General features: G+C 39.9%; 1 protein-coding gene across 1 annotated transcript in view; it reads left to right on the forward strand.

Annotated features, from left to right (window-relative positions):
* Positions 1 to 18,891, forward strand: part of LOC126249397 (innexin shaking-B) — a 463,160-nt gene that overhangs the window by 198,630 nt on the left and 245,639 nt on the right. The gene's annotated exons all lie outside the window — the stretch shown is intronic.

Genomic DNA, 18,891 nt, shown 5'->3' on the forward strand with positions numbered 1-18,891 from the left:
AAGGCAAACGTGGGCTGGTTGATTATATAACGGGGGAAGAAGCATATGCTAACTTGACATGGTGTATACAATGTCACTGGAAACATGATTTTTACGAAAAGTCGAGCTCAAACTTGAGAGAAAGAGAGAGAGAGAGAGCGAGAGAGAGAGAGAGAGAGAGAGAGAGATAAACTGCGAGAGAAAGGGGGGAAGGGGAAAGCATGAAAGCTCTAAGACATAAATATCAGACAGAAGAACAAAGCAGGTATAATTTATGGAACGGGATAAATATTAAATGGTTATAAAATGAGGAAAAAAGCTTTCAAAATGTTCAGATGTAAACGGACACGATAACAAATGTGGAAATGTACATTATAAAATACATGGGGCACTGGAGCACTGATACAGAAGAGATGAATGACGTAATTATAGAAAATAAAACATGGGGGAAATTGACCTGTGCCGGAACACTTATAAAGAAACGACAGATGAGGTCATTAAGGTAAATAAAACACTCTGCCGTTAGCACACTCATTCTGAGAGATATAATTCCCAGAATAAACCACAGGCATAAAAAAGGTATCGAAAGGACTAGCACATAGAAAAATGGAGCGAATGACGAAGCATAACTCTCTAAAAATATAAAGGCAGGATAAATATAACACTATGTGGTAAGTGAGAGTTGAAGTTCTATCTGTCCGTCAGTGTAATCTGACTTGCTGCAGCTCAAAGAATCGGATACTGAGTGATAATCTTTATAATGAGATAAGCATGAGAAAAAGTTATGTGAGTAGCAGTTTTTTAATTTTTTTTATTTTTTTAGCTGCACACAGTGCGGTATCGAGGGAGTGGTGAGATAGGCCCCCTTCAACGGCACAGACACGGAGGGACGGTAAAACTGACCGAAAAGAAAACAAAAAAGAAGAAAGACGGTCTAACAATTGAGGGGCCCAGTGGAAAAGGGGTACATGCCACCAGAGTATGTTGTGTCAGGAAATGGGAATTAAGGATATATGATTTTGTATAGTAATTTGAACTTCTGCTGTGATACCAACAGTTGTTACAGTAACTAGATGGTGTTTTGCAAATACTATTAAATATTAGGCCTCTTTATTGCAATTTAAAGTACAGAAAATGAAATCCTAGACATGCAGACACATTACATAGCACGTCATTAATAGTCAAACTCCTCATCAATGTTTTCCTGCTCCATTGTATCGTCGCTACCATCACTTATCAATGACTGATAAAAACTTAAATATATTGGAGAGACAAATTGCAATAAGCTTCGAAGGTCCTTGAACTTTGCGGCCTTAATTTGACGTCCATTTGGATATTTAGGAGCTAACTGGCAGTCTGCAAGCTTCGTAAATCGTCCACGACACTTCTGTAAACTAACTCGCACAGGGTTCTCAGTTTGATTGTGTGAATATTTGATATATACAGAATGTCCACCGCTCACTAATCTAAATACCATTCCGTTTCTGATGTCTGCAGGCTTCTTGTCAACAGTAACTTTACGTTTGACTATTCTGTTCATTATCGACGACAAAGACACGAAGTCATCTTTCTTCATTTCAACCAAAGTGAATGGGTTCTTTGGCTTACTCTTTCTTATAAGTTCAACCCATTTTGATGGAGTGTACATAGCCCATGTCTTTCTTTTCAGCTTCTCAATAACTCGAAAATCCCTGTCACATGGCAGGAATGTGTGACCAGGCAGGAGAAATTTGTGCTTAACAACATCAAAACATTTTTTATCAACCACAGGTACATCCACAGATCTGGGATAATATCGTTTTTATTTTGTCCAATACACGAATCAGAATAAATTATGAGCCTTCGATGACTTTCTTCCTTCACCATGTCTAAAGCCTTTAAAACGCAGCTAGGTACTTCATCGGCCCCTCTAGATGCAACATTCTCGGACCAGATATACATCACTACTGCCTTCTCATCATTACAACGGTGAATACAGAATTATATGTCGAAAGTTGTCTCTTATAAAAAACTGTTTCCGTCGAAATATATGGTGTTGGCAATGCTTGTTGTAAGTCCATGCATAAAACGAGTGCATCACTACCATCCTGTTTTGATTCATTTGAGTCACTTTCAGAGCACTCTATGCAGCTTCAGCTTTCTCAAGGTGTAGTTTGATGTCTGTGGATTCGGCGTTATTAAGTGCCTTAGGAGAATCACGAATACGACATTTGTCACTCGACGGCAATTTAAAACCAGTATTGTATTCCGTTTTGAAAATGGTTTCATATACATGTTGTTTCACTGGGACTTCATCTGTATTTTTAATATCTTCACAGTACAAACGATACATTCCAGCAATCGAGTGAACAGAGGTTATGTAGGACTTGTTCGGATTCCGCGTTCTACTATAATGTGATGTGTACCTTGGGGACATTTGATGTGATTTATAATCTTATTTTTTTCTCTCGTTATCAATGGCATGAGGTCTGTTAGAATGCTTGCCTCCTCTGTCCTGTCTATGTATATGTACAGATACATGTGTTGTTGATTGATTTTCAGTGACACATTCTTCATTGCTACGGACAGTCCTCAAACGTTCAACAGAAATGGCATGAACAGCTGAAAAAGCAGTCCTACACACTTCAACCTCAATAACTGGAGTGTCACGAATAAAATACTCGAAAGAAACCTTCCTCTAGCCGGCCGCGGTGGTCTCGCGGTTCTAAGCGCGCAGTCCGGAACCGTGCGACTGCTACGGTCGCAGGTTCGAATCCTGCCTCGGGCATGGATGTGTGTAATGTCCTTAGGTTAGTTAGGTTTAAGTAGTTCTAAGTTCTTGGGGACTGATGACCACAGCAGTTGAGTCCCATAGTGCTCAGAGCCATTTGAACCATTTGAACCTTCCTCTAGCTTACTGTTGGAACCTTCCTCTTCTTTGGATACACCGAGCGACGTGGCGCAGTGGTTAGCACACTGGACTCACACTTGGGAGGATGACGGTTCAATCCGCGTCCGGCCATCCTGATTTAGGTTTTCCGTTATTTCCGTAAATCTCTCCAGGCAAATTCCGGGATGGTTCCTTTGAAAGAGCACGGCCGACTTCCTTCCCCGTCCTTCCCTAATCCGATGAGACCGATGACCTCGCTGCTCGGCCTCTTCCTCCCAAAACAACCCAATCCTTCTTTGAATACACTTTTTGTGCTTATTAGGCCGCACTAATTCGAATAAATAAGCATTTTTTATTATAATCTCCCAACCTATAAAACTCAATAAATATCGCCTTCTTCTGTTCTTCATTCAATGTTGAGTATTTTCAGAAACTATCACTGGCGCTACGAAACACTTTCTCAGGCTCAGTCTTATTTTTTAGGTGTTTATATTATTTTCCATTGTTTCTTAACCTCTTCCTTTCATTATCATTCCACTCATTATCTTTACGAATTGCTTTTTTCTTTTTTTACATGTATTTTGCATTTTCGTCGTGAGTGAAACCAATTGCCGCCTTCTTCCAAACATATGAACAACATTTGAGAAACGTTTTCTGATTGGCTTTTTGAAACCAAGTCAACCAATGGGACTAATCCACTCATGAGACACCGAGATACTATTGGCATGAGCCTCTTTTCCACTGGGAATGTGTCAGTCCTGAATAGCAGTAAAGATAATATGCTCTCTCTAAAGGAACGGGCACATGCTATTGTGCTAGAAGTTCCCATCTACGATACTAGATGGCTTCGGTTGTCTTCCTGTACCAAAATCGCAAAATCACTGCGCAGGTGGCATGTGCCCCTTTTCCACTGGGCCCCTCAATCTAAAAATTTATTGGGAGAGTTACGTGAGTGTTCCTTTATTCTGCTCACGAGAAGAAGATTAGCCCTTGGCTTGCGACTGTAAACAGTGTCATTTCGTCTAAGTAACATCATAAAGAAATGACTGCCTCCAACATCCGTCTGTTGCTAACATGATTTACGCGATAACAGTGCGCCTGATTCACATTTGCCGCCTATATTTCTCACTCATGTTCAGTAAGGGAGTTTTTGCTGCTACGATATAGTGGAATTTCAAAAGTCGGCGAGCAGGTGCTGAAATATATTTGACAATAGACTTGGACAATTTCTGCAAACCGAGAACTAGAACGAGACGCCACGGGGGAGGAAGCAAGCAAAGGAAGTGGAGGGGATATGTGATTTACTTGTCTCTCCAGCCATTACAGCCAATACTTCCACTGCTACGAAGTTTTCATTGATACGACCTATTTCGCGAAAAAAAAGTGCAAGCCTTCTGTGGTTGATTAATAATATTATGGGTGATGTTAATCGCTATTTCTATAGATAGCTGCACTCTATTCACCAAAATCGCACCCTCATGTAAACAAACATACGCACTGCCATCGGTCATCCGTTGCACAGATCAAACATCTAGTGTCATCAGACCACTCGAATTAGGTCTTAGGTATTTATTAGGTGTTTTCTTGTTGTTCTAGTGCAAACGAAACTTCAAGGCACCCTAAAGCATCGAAACTCTGACGTTTCTGTTTCTCGGCTATTCTCTGTGCTAGGCGTTTAACTCAAGTAGTTGTCGTATCAAATTCCACTGGACGGACACTTGCGTAGTGTCTACCAGCGACGCAGTTGCTCTGGCTACACATATCCTGAAAAAGAAAACTAACACTATTGGGCAACGTATGTACTAACCTCGAATAAAAGAACCAAATTTTGTCATAATAACGAAAATGCTGCGAAAAACTATCTACATTAGAGACTGTTAAACGCGAGCTGTTAACGAAAAAGGCCAAAACTGTAGTTGAGAGATCTGGCAGCATAACGTAATGGATTGCGATAGCGGGCTAATCATGTGGACTGTCTGATTCGATTGGTGCTGACCACCTCAAACTTTATATTTATGTAGGGGGGAGGGGGGTGGGGGGTGGGGGAGAATACAGTTTGGTAATCAGGTATTGTATGCCAGCATCTCTCCCGCCCTTTTGTCGACTAAATATTGGCGACAAAAATTTCTGTCACCACAAAGATTTAAACTGACTGACTATTAATGGTCTAAGATGCGTTACCAACCTTTTTTTACGGAGAGTGGTAGATAGTAATCTAAAAATCAAAAATGTTTAGATTGTGGTTATCGTATTGTAAATGTGGTGAATTTTATATAAACCGTTAGCATGAGAACTATACAAAGAAGAACCAAAATTTACCTTCTCCATCCGGTAGACGAATATACTCTGTAGTCGAGTACTCTGCTAAATGTTGTAGTGTAGCCGGCGAGTAGAAATGAGGGATGTATTTGAAGCCGTACATTTGCCAGACGCATGCAGTCTTCGTGCCAGATGCAGACCGTCTGTATCTGCTTTCTGACTCTTTGACACCGTGGTTACTGCAGATGCAAACAGTGCTGTTTATTTTAGCTTGAAAATGCTGGGGAACTTGTCAAGTGTGCTTTTAACGGAATCGTGACGGCATTTGCCTATGAAACTTCAGCTCCCCGGAAATGAAACCCAGCGACATGCCTACCCACTGACAAACTGAACATATATTGCAAGTGCGCAGTCTCGATTCACTTTTGGTCTCTTCAAATGTGGGTTTTCTTCGATGTTTTTAGTTGCTACAAAGTAAAGCTGAATTTGGAGAGATACGAAATTTCGGTGAAAGCTGCAGCCAGCTTGTTTCTCGAGTGTGGAATGGATTACGTAGAACATATTATATGCTTTCTCCGAAAAAGGAACCCGTTTAACATGCTATGTTTCGAGACTGTCTACTTGTAAGTATATGTATGCCCACGTAGTGATCGTAGAAGTTCGTGGATGTATATTTAAAATTAATGCACTTTCTATTCTGCAATAAAGTTAAAACTTCTTCCGTGAGGTCACTTGAATTTTGATGTGAAATTTATTTAGTTTTCAGATTCTATGTTGTAATCGGAATTTTACTTACTGCATAACGGTGAAAGACCAGAAAACTAGGTTGAAAGCTTTCCAATGCATGCATGAATCAGGTGATACGTTGGCGTGCTCTGAGTAATTACAGACTATTGGAGCACACAGCAATACATAATGAAATAATCATAATACTAAAATACTTATTATAAGTATTTTAGTTTCATATTAAAGTTTGCTCAGCAGTCACTCGTTCTTCGAGTAAGTCGTCATCAGTAAAGTGAAACATTACTCAAGCAAATAACAGGCTACATTTTTATTGATTTTAGTTCAGGTATTGCCTCAGTATTTCACATTTAAAACCATATCCAAACTAAGAACCACATTTCAGCGCAAATTTAGGGACACAGTTTATAAAGTCACAGTTTATGTATACTCGGTCCTCTGGGTTATCTGTGACTGCAATGATTTATGCAAAAACCAAGACTGATTAATAAAAGTAAAATCATTGTTCTGATCCTCTCGCACAATATATTTACAGAAACCAGTTTCATATAATATGCCAATAACTCAGGTGAAACGAATTATGTGCCAGTAAAGGCCAACTCACACGTAATAGCGCAAGTATAGGTTGCACTCCTCTTCCCTCGATGTTCAGCAATGCGATTCATTACAATTAGTTGCACTTGGATATGACGTCATCGAGACGTCATGCACGTAGTGGTTAAACTTACAATAACGCAGTCGAAGCTATATTGCATTGGCTTGACATGAGTCATCAGACGATATTTTTTATCTTGGATCTCGCAGTAATGCCCGCATACTAAATTATCACTCACTATAAAGTTTTTTGCAAATCATACGTTCAATTTTCCTCTTATATAGTTATAAACAGTGAGTTCGTCTCATTACCATCCAAGAAAATTATGATAAATTACTCTGTGTAGTGAACAAAATAGGTTAATTGACTATCGGTGGAATAAAGGAGAAAAATCAAGAACCTGCATAGTTCTTTGACGGGATACACCATGCTGAAGAAGATCTGTGATCAGGCAGTTGAAATTAGGCACATATAGGCATTCATTTTCGTCAGGAAACTCTCTCATCAGCAAGAAGAATGTATGTGTAAACAACGGGAACCCCGAAACAGAAGTGCAAAACACGCAGAAAAAACTTTGTTTCAAACACTGTAAGAATTGTGCGAAAGCTTAATAGAGATGACCAGCGGTCGCACTTCACGGCTAGATGGATGACTTCGTAGAGAACATTGCATAGCTAACTATACATAACAAACCTCAACAATTAAATAGGAACGGAGATCCAACATACGGAATAAATAACCGTCTACGAACCCATTTTGAAAGAATGTCAGAGCTCTTGAAAATTGAGAAAAACGTAGATTCAGATATAGGTTGCGTACGCTACACTATGATACATACCTTACCAGATGAAGCACACCCCATTACATGTATTCAATAAAATGTGGATATTGGAGAGCCTTCCCGAAGAGTGGTGTACTCAAGCCATAATTCGAGCAATATAACAGAAAATACGCTAAGAAGAAAATTCGCACCGGATAGCAGCCTTATCTTCATGTGTAACATTCCCGTATGAAAGACTTTTCATGCTGCAATTTGTTGGTGCTGAGGAGATTGTTCACATAACACAGTTTAGATCCGAAACAGGTTAGTATACTACGGGCAATTAACACACACCATGAGTAAAGAAGATCTATTCGACATACCGGCTTCGTGGATGTATTTTGAGGTAATGAACGTACAGGGCTTGCTTTTCTTACGAGGAAGCTACGAAATTTGTAATTACTACTGGTTTTTTTGCGACGCATCTGCAAACTCTTCAGCAAAATGAAAATCTACATCCAATATTCAGTTTGCCTTTCTTCAGGCAATGTGACGTAACAAGGCCTGCCATAAAGTATAAATCTGAGTCCAGTATTATATACGTCGGCTACCACAGCGGAGTTCCTATGGGCCGTGTTTACAGCAACATTAGATTTACGTGCTGAAACTTGTAGCCTGGGACGCTGCGCGTGGGAGGCAGACGGCCTCTTAGTTGACGAGAGGTGAGCACCAGCCATTTCGATGATTGATTTCGTCTTCTGTTACCCGTGCAGAAGCTATCACTAGATTGGAAAATAACATAAAAATGATAGCTTTCTAACAGATTAAGTGTAGCCATCTCAGCGAAATTATTAAGTTGGGATACCTCATTCTTGATTTATTGACGGCAACAATTTTCATTTGTCTTCATCATAAAGTGAGAACTGTTGATTCATTAACAAATTACATTCACTCGTTCGCACTGTTCATTATCGCCATTTTTGTCAATAGAAAATTAGCACTGAAATGATCTTCTAACTGAGTGTCAGTTGGCACATCCGAGAGCTGAAAATCAGTAAGGCTATACAATTCTAAATGTCGACTGTCACTGTTTTAAACAAATATTTAACGGACATTGTTTGTTAACTTCGTAATTTAAATTCGGGACCTACCATTGCCCCAGCTAAGCTGTCCGGATAGGACTGTTACGCCTACAACATTGCCCCACCACCTGATAACGAAATATTACTTATTGTGTGTGTGCAGTATAGTAGGAAGAATACATTATCAGATGTGTAAGTGATTTGAGGGTGTACTTGGTGAAAAATATAGTACTTAGTCAGGAGCTTAGACAATTTTTTAGGGCCGGCCGCAGTGCCCAAGCGGTTCTAGGCGCTTCAGTCCGGAACCGCGCTGCTGCTACGGTCGCAGGTTCGAATCCTGCCTCGGGCATCGATGTATGTGATGTCCTTAGGTTAGTTAGGTTTAAGTAGTTCTACGTCTAGGGGACTGATGGTTCAAATGGCTCTGAGCACTATGGGACTCAACTGCTGTGCTCATCAGTCCCCTAGAACTTAGAACTACTTAAACCTAACTACCCTAAGGACATCACACACATCCATGCCCGAGGCAGGATTCGAACCTGCGACCGTAGCAGTCGCACGTTTCCGGACTGCGCACCTAGGGGACTGATAACCACAAATTTAAGTCCCATAGTGCTTAGAGCCATTTGAACCATTTTTGAACATTTTTTTTATTTTTAAGGGGAGAAGGGGTCAGTTTTGTTCAAGTACAAGATGTCATTCAGATCAGTAATCAGTATCCTAAAATATCAGCAGCTGAACTATCATAAACTGTTTAAACGTTTAGGATTGGAACAGAATTTGCATTTACTGAAAATCTGATACAATTGAATGGAAATGAAAGCACTGTACAAGAAAAATTGAGATGTTTACTAATGTTAATCAAAATCGCTCCGGAAAACGCGAGAACTTTGCGCCTATAAACTGCATGATATGCGACACACCACTTCAAATGCTTTCGTTCTCAGTATAGGTAGCCATATATTGCTTAATTTTTCAAAACGGTCAGCATCGCTTAACTTATGTCATTTTGAGGTTTCCTTTCCTCAATCGGTAAAAACGAAATCATTATAGGATCGCTTCGTTGTCCGTCCGTCTGTCTGTCTGTCTGTCTGTCTGTCTGTCAGACTGTTAAAAACAAGTAAGGGAAACAACCTGAAAAATTTAAATTTTTTAATTACAGGAAATGAAAAAAATATTTCCTTTGTCATTTGCTATCCGAAGTCAAACTTGAAACTAAAACAATCAGTAGTTCTGCATTCAGGCTGACTGAGTCATAATAGTCTAGTCTGCGAATGCTTGTTTCACATGCAACTTGAAACGCCATATCTACGTGCAGTAATCGCTCCTGGACATCCGACGATGGATAAGTTTCGAAACGCACATTATGAGTAAGCAGTAAGAATGTGATATGTTCAGTGTTGAAATCTTCCGTATTGAAATAATGTGGCGTTGCAGGACTAACATATCCATAAATCCTGTGTTTTAAAGAATGAAAGTTGTCTAAGTAAGTTAATTTTCTTGAATATGTGTTTTCTAATACATAACCTGAGAAGTGAGAAATTAAATAGAATCAAATGGTTAAAAGTTCTACAGATTTCTTTTAGTAATACTGCAGAAGATTCGAAAACCACATCTTCGAAATTTTTTATTCATTACAGCAAGATAACTATTAACTTTGAAGGTGTTAGTGTGGAAGTCAGTAGATTATTTTTCTCGTTAATTGATTAGCCCTGTCTGGTAAATTGAAGAGTGTAATTAGGGTGTGTCGAGTTGTGTTTTTATGGCTTAAACTTCCAGCTTGAAGTTTTTCGAGTTTAAGTAAAAAAGTGTGATTGCCATATCACTGACCACACGTAACGCGCTGTATTTTAAATCGTGAAGATTCCATATTTAACTGAACGAAAAGGACATGTAACATATCATTCCCTCTTCTATCACACTGATGAAGGGCGATCCAAGCGAATGACCCGCACCTTCCGTAAACGTTTGTGTGAAGTAACCTTGCGAATCCTTACTTTGCATGCTAAGGAACACAGCATTCGCGTAAAGTGACCCTACTATATGGCTTGTCCAACTCTTCTTGAGACAATGCTTCGTAGTACTGCTCAGAATTCATCGATAGAATTCGGATGTTTTAGTGACGTGCTTGCCAGTCTTAACGAGCTAACACTAAATGGCATTACACTAGCCTTTACTCTTGACCTTGAGCTGTGGCATTAATGTAATTTCATTCAGTACTCATAGCTACAAATAAGAAACAGTTGGTGCATGCACATAGCTGTAACGCGATTTCATGAAACCTAGTAACTTTGTTGGGCCATTTCCATCACTGCAAGTGGTCAGATCTAACGTGAGATGGAAATGTTAGCGCTACAGGAGATTTCCCCCCATAACATTCCATTGAACAAGCTATATTGCTATTGGCTTATGGCAGATAAACGGCACCGCAGTACTGGATTTGCGTGATTTCGCTGTATTCAATAGTCTTCAGTTTCCTTCATCATGTTATTTTTTGGCGTTTTCCGGATAAACATACAGAAATTTGAAAATACTGTCGAAATGTATGTTATAAGGTATAATTTGTAAGTGTGGCATAGCAGGGAAAGGTTCAGCAGCCCTCTGGAACTATTAACGAAATGAAATACAAATCTTAAGCAAAATTATGTACAGGTATACCAAACTGTAGGATGGCTTCTCTGTGCCGCCCCCCCCCCCCCCCCCCTATACCCCACCCTTTCCAGCAGGCCCTGTAATTAAGTTAGTAATGAAACATTCTCAGTTCATTTACAAACATTGTTCTATACATTACAGTATATATATAAAGTCATAGTTCCTCTCTTAAAGCGTTTTGTCTCCAAAAGGTGTGTCTTCAGGAACATTACCATCATTTTTAATGCACTGAAAAAGGCCTCTATAAATAAACTATTTCTGGTTTAGTTAAGTGATAACTCCCTAATCTTAATACTGAATGGATGATACAGAAGTTAGATTTATTGTCATGTAAGATTAACATGACTAAATTAGCACAGTTATATAATAACGCATCACTCTTTCAAAATATACTTTAAAAAACTTAAAGTAAAATATCACCCCAGGTGAACTGGACAAACAACGTAACGCCAGTCACACTAAGTACTGCAACTCCGTTCTTGCTATTAATGTGAGGAAACTTTTTAAAGGTTCCACAGACTGTACTCGTCTTTAACCGTTGCGTAAACAAAAGCACGGTCGCTGACTGATCAGGAACCCTAGGACACAGCCACCGGGAGCTCACAGAAATTTCGCAAGAGGGCAGCGTGGACAATACTTCCGAATTCCGATTTTTTTATACAAATAAAAACGAGTTGGACAGCTTCGAGACATGTCATGCCATAAGAATTAAACTAAAAAGTGAAATGAAAAACATGTATCACAGAGAATTGCTGACGCCTGTGGGCGGGCTGCACTTCGTCGTCGTTATCGTCCCCGTATCTACGCCCCTCTATACAGTCACCTCCTCCGGCAATGGCTCTATACCAGCTGGGCATCGAGTCAAACTGAACTTGGATAATAGATATTGCCGCGCTATTCCATGCTGCTTCTACTCCATGCTAGACTTCACCGTTTGTAATGGCTGGTGAGTGGTGGCCTGCCAGATGCTCAGCAACCCATAACCAGATGTTTTTGGAAGGTTAGAGGTCTGGAGAATCTGCTGGCCAGTACAACAGCCGAACACCTTCTGTATCAAGATAGGTCAGGAAAAACACTGTTCAAAAGGCGGTCTTGCGTTATCTTGTTGGAAAAAAAGTCATGAATACCTCGAATGCACGACTACCGGCCGTAAAATCTCACAAACGTAACGGATGCTATCCAAATTATCGATTAAGCGATCTAGAGGTGATCGTGTTGACTACCCAATGGCAACCCATGCCATCAGTTCAGGTGCTGTGACTGTGTGACGATGTCGAATGTATTCTGGCAATATTTGTTCTCCTCTGAACCACCACACACTGATTACGTCCAACGTGGTGCTGTATGCTGAACGTTGACTCGTTTGAAAAACCACCCCCGTCGCCAATGTTGTCTTTGGGTACTACACTGTTGGCCCGCCTTTCTCCGCAGCCACGTCGAGGAAAGCCGCAACAATGGTCTAAGTGCTGAAGGCCCTTCGTGCGCCAGACGTTATCGCACTATCCATGTGAATGTATGATTTGCAGTAAAAGAGCCCATTTCCTAACTCAACGTAAATGCTGTGATTGTACAGTCGTGCATGGCCGAGCGAACAATATATCGGAACTCTTGGGTGCTAGTCTATCAGGACCTTTTTAAGTCCTGCAAGACGTTTTACTATCCTCCCAAATCATTGATTCCATACAAGAAAATGACAGTCACAGAATACTGACTGCTACAGGCAGCAACATTTAGATGTGGTTTCTGAATGGGAAACCCGCTGTGTAATCATTTCTTATGTTCAGAATGTTGTCATGCTGAAATGCTAATCATTTGCGTATCTCAACATATTGTATTGTATGTATGTTAACCGGGGGTCTAGAAACGCACCGTCCCCGTCGCAGCCGCAGGCTCAAATGGTTCAAATGGCTCTGAGCACTATGGGACTCAACTGCTGAGGTCATAAGTCCCCTAGAACTTAGAACTACTTAAACCTAACTAACCTAAGGACATCACACACAGCCATGCCCGAGGCAGGATTCGAACCTGCGACCGTAGTGGTCGCGCGGTTCCAGCTAGCGCCAGACTGTAGCGCCAGAACCGCTCGGCCACCAGCGGCCGGCGCAGCCGCAGGGATCCACGACGACTACCGCATTCCACTTCACCCCACCGCCGCCCCACACCCAACCACTCTTTCACGGTTATTGTGCGGTTCGGTCCCCGGTGGACCCCCCAGGGAACGTCTCACACCAGACGAGTGTAGCCCCTGTGTTTACGTGGTAGAATAATGGTGGTGTACACGTACGTGGAGAACTTGTTTGCGCAGCAATCGTCGACATAGTGTAGCTGAGGTGGAATAAGGGGAACCAGCCCGCATTCGCAGAGGCAGATGGAAAACCGCCTAAAAACCACCCACAGACCGACTCACCAGACCTCCGCTTGGCGGATTCGTTCCAGTGACCAGGCGCTCCTTCCCAATCCGGAAAACACTGGACTCGCATTCGGGAGGACGACGGTTCAATCCCGCGTCCGGCCATCCTGAGTTAGGCTTTCCGTGATTTCCCTAAATCGCTCCAGGCAAATACCGGGATGGTTCCTTTGAAGGGGTATGGCCAACTTCCTTCCCCATCCTTCCCTAATCCGATGAGACCGATGACCTCGCAGTTTGGTCTCTTCACCCAAAACAACCCAACCAACCCAATCCGGAAAGCCGTGCGTTAGACCGCACGGCTAACCGAGCGGGCTATCACAACAAATAGTACAATTCTTGCCAATTTATATTTGTTGCATTCCATCTTCATGATTTTGTAATATTAAAGGCCAGCAGCGTAGGATAGAAAAGTAATGTAGCACCGCTGTATGATATGGATGGTAAGGTAATTTACCCATTAGCCTCCAATGTTTTTTTCATTTACGTTTTGTGTCAAAAACAAGTCATGCAATCCCTAGAGACGAACTTGCTGGGTAATTTACGTATCTGTAAAGAAGTCTCCATAAGTTTGAAAATTTGATGTTATATAGCAGAAATTTTAGCTATAAAGGAAGCTACTGTTCACGGTATATCTTAGGGGAGTATTTCGGGAAATCAGTGAAGAGAAAATACGAGTCTACAACTAACTGTTAAGCATATGACGTTCTGAAGATAATCGAGAAAGCGAAAGCAAGCGAAAAATTACTAATCTGTTATGGATTAAAATCGGTATTGGCATGAATGCAATATAGCTTGACTGTCACTTCATTCTTTCTTTATTTTACATATCTACTAACGACATTTTACAACCATATAAAAGTAATATTGCAGACACATAGAGGACTTTTGGCTTTACAGCTGTATTATAATGCCTTAATTTAGCACCTTTAGAAAAATATGTTTACTGTACAGATTTCTCAATAGCAAATGTGCTGTTTTCATTTTATTCAGCTGTTATTTTAACTGTTTCTTTTTTATTACCTATGTCACATTCTGTTTCCTGTCTCCCTGACGCTGACATACTTCGGGTTCAAAATTCTTTGTGCGTTACATTGAGTGATTATGTATACTGTCTTTTCAAAAGGTAGTTGTAGATCTGCTTTTCAGTTGTCTCCTTCAAAAGTTAATCTTTTCCTTTCATTATCTAAGGCTCATCTTCAAACGCAAAACAATTTATTGCTTCTTTCCATTTACTCGGCTTAATGTAGTTATTAACATTTTGTTTTCTTCTTCTATTTTCCTTTCTTTTATAATTTTTTCCAGCACAGAACTGAATAATAGAGATGACAAAACGTTTACTCGTCTGACTCCTGATAAAATATGGATAGAATTTAGAAGTTTTTTAAGAAATTTAACTTTAAATATTTTTTTTGTTAAGAGTTTGCTTAGTTATTTCCAGAGATTTCCACTCTACTGCAAATTCTTTCGTGGTTTTTAGGAGTGAGTCTCTCTCTATCGAATCGGTAGCCTTATTAAAATATATAAATAAAAGCACCATCTTTTTATTTGATATTGTCATATACCCAATTATTTTTTGGGGTTTAGAATCTTCTCTGTCCAGGATCTGCTACTCTTAAATCCAGCATGATACTTCCAATTTGGTTTATCTAATATTCCTTTATAATTTTAATGTCTGTCTGCCCCCTTTTTCTGAAGTTGGTGAATTCATGCAACCTTCCAGTTTTCTGAAATTGTTTCTATGTCCCAGATCTTATCTAGTGTTTCTTTTATAAGCGTGACACCTAGATCTCCAACAGCTTATAGAATATGCGCTGTGAGGTCATCCTCAAGTGGGGTTTGTTCGGTTTTAATTGTTGATGTAATTTTTACTCACATCGATGCTTTTCATATGGACTGTTGTCATGGTTTTCCACCGTTCAATGGCTTTCTTCTTAAATATACGCCAGTGAAACTGAAACAACAACGCGTATTTATTTAAATATTTGAGTTTAGTAACGTGCTTTTCATTCGACGTAGTAGAATGTGAAAAGATTTTGACTGTATCGGGACAAACTGCCGCGTATGTGATGGGGAATGCAACAATATCTGATTTCTACATCCAAACTCCACAAACAAAATTTTCTTGCATACCCAGCTAGTTATGTGTCCAGCGTCGCCGTCCTAAGACGATACGATAAGATTAATCACTGAAATGGGATTTTAGTTATTTGGAATCTGATGCTTGACGTTCATAGTTGCGACGTTGTTGCGAAATGTACTGCCTTCAGGCAGTCACAATACTCCGCCCTCCATGACGATAGAAAATGGCCTTAAAGTCTATCTTCCACACGTAAAAAATCCGAAACTCATGTGTGATATTCATCTCTATAGTGTCTCTAAGCATATTAACAGTGTGTTCTTAATTTAGATTAAGGTCGGAGGCACGTAACAATTTTTTTTATATGGACGAAACAGTTTCAAAGTTACTGCGCCATATTTCGGAAACTACTGGGCTCATTGAAAAACTTTTTTAAGTGATTGCCAAAATAACTCGCGCTTCAATACATCTTTCCAGAGTTGCGTACCGTACTGAGTTTCTATGTGGAAGCTTCGTAAACGACATTTTTCTTTTTTGTAATTTTGTCAGCATTTGACTTGCATATTAACAAGTATGAAGTTTAAAGTTCCTAGGTCGTACGAAATCACGTCAGATTTGTAATATCTGTCTGTGGTGTAAACCACTGTAGCCTATCTAAACATGTCAAAAAAAAAATCTTATTGTGATTGGAGCCCAAGTTAATTTTTTTTATGGAGCAGACGAAACTCGTGAGTTCGGAAATGCTTCCTACTAAAGAACTGTAAAGCACAGTTCCTTGTGTAGCTGAAGTGACGACATCGTGGTAACTAGGGGTAGGGTATCGGACAGCGGCACATGGAAATATCGATATATCAGAATAAGTTATGTGATGTTTTTAATAGATATTTGCACAGCATGTTTATCGCTAACATCGATATTTTGTAGTGATATAATACGGACTATTGTGATTATTATTATTATCATCATCATCATCATCATCTAACTCCACTTTCTTTCAATATTTGAAATATTTACAACATAAGAACAAGTTTTTACGATGAAGTTCTTAGAGAAATTTGGACTGTTGTCACTTGTGTATTTTTGTAACCTCCTTTCAATCAAATGTGAGGTTGGTAGAAATATTTAAAATAGTGAATCTAGAAAAAGAGAATAACTCTAGACATTGAAGACACTTCTCCTGAATTATCAGCACCCTTTTGACGGTTAGGAGATGACCCATTCACAATCTGCAGGAGCTTCTCTTCCGAGAGAAAAATATTTTAAAAGGCTCATGATGTTATTTTTGCTAAAAGAAGTAAGTTAAAAGCATAATATGGGGAAAAATTGTTTTTAAGGTCTTTAGAAACTACTGTATGGATCTGATAATTTTTCCATTTACATTACCTGTTTTTTGAGTGATTTTCTATGTTTATTTTTTCATTTGCTGTAGTACAACTTTATAAATGTTTTCCTCAGATTTCTTCGTTTATGTGTAAAATGTACAATTAAATTTTGATTTCCTTATTTTTCTTATTAATTCTTAAAAGTAAACGCTTCTCACACTTTCAAATACCACGTGCAGTCATAAGCTATAATCTGAAATTTAATGTTAATTTTTTGGCACCGATTTACAGAAATATCGTTATTTTTCTTTCGATTAACTCGTCGATATCGACGTTTAGTACAGCGATATTCGATTATATCGAAATTTGATATTATCTTTTGATGGCCCCATCCCTAGTAGGAAGCGATAATGCGATAGGCTTCCGTCGGTGTAATGTTGGTAGGAGCAGCGCAGCCTGCTGTCTGCCAAGTGCTAACTAATTTCAATCTGACTATAGTTTCCGCAAAAATCGTTTCTTGCAGCTGCAGATCATTTATTGTATTGGATCCGTTAACGATATCAGGCGGTTCTCTTTTGTTTGACTACGTATTGTTACCACTTGCACGTCCACTTTTCGCTGCCGATTGCCAAACAGCGCTAAGCTGAAACGCAATTAACAAAAATGAGACGCGGGCGCGGAGATTTATTGCTGTCCCTAGTTGTTGCACCGAGGAACGAGCCGACCGTGTTGAAGGTTCTCCCTCCCGAAGCGTAATCTTTATTTCCTTTGTGCCAACGCAGTGCCCTCTTGCCGCACTAATGTGTATTTGAATTAGCTCATCTGCGTCATTAATTTTACTTGCCTGTGTTTTCACGATTTAGGGGCGGCTGTCACGTGTTACTAATCGCAACAGATTTTGCCTGTTAGTGAGCATGTACGATGAGTTCGGAATTACTTTTTGTGAGTGCACTACAGTCTTTGCTAAAACACTTGTTTTCTTTATCACTATCTGTTCCTGCCAATAGAAAGGAATAGTCGTAGATTATCCAGCAAAGTTTCTTCATGTTGTTGTTGTGGTCTTCAGTCCTGAGACTGGTTTGATGCAGCTCTCCATGCTACTCTTTCCTGTGCAAGCTTCTTCATCTCCCAGTACCTACTGCAACCTACATCCTTCTGAATCTGCTTAGTGTATTCATCTGTTGGTCTCCCTCTACGATTTTTACCCTCCACGCTGCCCGCCAATGCTAAATTTGTGATCCCTTGATGCCTCAGAACATGTCCTACCAACCGGTCCCTTCTTCTTGTCAAGTTGTGCCACAAACTCCTCCCCAATTCTATTCAATACCCCCTCATTAGTTATGTGATCTACTCTTCTAATCTTCAGCATTCTTCTGTAGCACTACATTTCGAAAGCTTCTATTCTCTTTTTGTCCAAATTATTTATCGCTCATTTTTCACTTCCATACATGGCTACACTCCATACAAATACTTTTAGAAACGACTACCTGACGCTTAAATCTATACTCGATGTTAACAAATTTCCCTTCTTCGGAAACGCTTTCCTTGGCATTGCCAATCTACATTTTATATCCTCTCTACTTCGACCATCATCAGTTATTTTGCTCCCCAAATAGCAAAACTCCTTTACCACTTTAAGTGTCTCATTTCCTAATCTAATTCCCTCAGCATCACCCGACTTAATTCGACTAGAAGTTTCTTCATACTTCTATTAATTTACGTGTTCAGACGGAAACGGGTTTATTTCCTCCTTCAGATTAATCTACCTGTATCAATGAAACATTATTTCATCATATTTCTAGTACAGAGTCATACTATAGAGTAGTGGTCGACAAACTTTTTTCTTCTCAAGTGCCAATACTGACATTATGGAAAGGCACATCCAGCCGCATATGTACCGATGTCATTATTAATTGACAACATACATAAATTACTATGTTATAGGCTCCCACAAGATATAATAAGGATGCAGTAGGTTGGCCAACGGCCCCCAAGTATTGGTCATTAAAAATAGGCACCAGTTGGAGCATTTAGCGCCCGACTGTTTACCGTTTCAGACTGCGGCCACTCTCAGCGACCCAAAGTTGTGACACTGCCTAATGAAGTGGTGCTGTGTTGTCTGTGTGAGCAGATTATTAACTG

The sequence above is a fragment of the Schistocerca nitens genome, chromosome 3 (genome assembly GCF_023898315.1).
Source record: "Schistocerca nitens isolate TAMUIC-IGC-003100 chromosome 3, iqSchNite1.1, whole genome shotgun sequence".
NCBI classification, from domain to species: Eukaryota; Metazoa; Arthropoda; class Insecta; order Orthoptera; family Acrididae; genus Schistocerca; species Schistocerca nitens.